Source organism: Petaurus breviceps, unplaced genomic scaffold (assembly GCF_028583685.1).
Source record: "Petaurus breviceps papuanus isolate PSGF00001 unplaced genomic scaffold, PetGlider_PUasm1.0 126, whole genome shotgun sequence".
NCBI classification, from domain to species: Eukaryota; Metazoa; Chordata; class Mammalia; order Diprotodontia; family Petauridae; genus Petaurus; species Petaurus breviceps.
Window position 1 is genome coordinate 83,830,376 of NW_027185655.1, and position 563 is coordinate 83,830,938.

Below are 563 nucleotides of genomic sequence, written 5' to 3' on the forward strand. Positions count from 1 at the left end.
GTCCTACACATAAAACTTCATCTGTTTTCATAGAAAACCTACACCTAAACTTACTGGAGTAAAGGTAAGGAAAAGGGTAGAAGGTATCATCTAAGCTCCATCCAGTGAGAAAGGGGAACTTCATTGCCCAGAGATCTATACTTTGTGGAGATTCACAGAATCCAACTGATAAGAGGTATGGAAAGGGGAAGGAGGGGAGCAAAAGTTGGGAAAAAGGTAAGGAACTACTCTCTATTTCATACTCAGAATGACTTGGGGGGGAGGGGGAAATCAGGTAAACCACAGGGTATCTTGCCAAGGGGCATTTCTCAGCTTTTCTATTGCTGAAGGTGAAGAAGGGGTTGGAGGGCACCACTAACAGACAAAAATGGAATCAAGATGGCATCCTTTTTCAAAACTATCCAGGGCTCACAAGAACCACAGATCTCACAAGAACCACAAGTAATACTTGAAGGGTATTGTGGGTGAACAGCACCAATTAGGTTTCCATTACAACTTATCAGGGGAAAGTCACTTATTGGGAAAGAAGAGTAAAGGGATATAGCATTGAAATTACAACACCC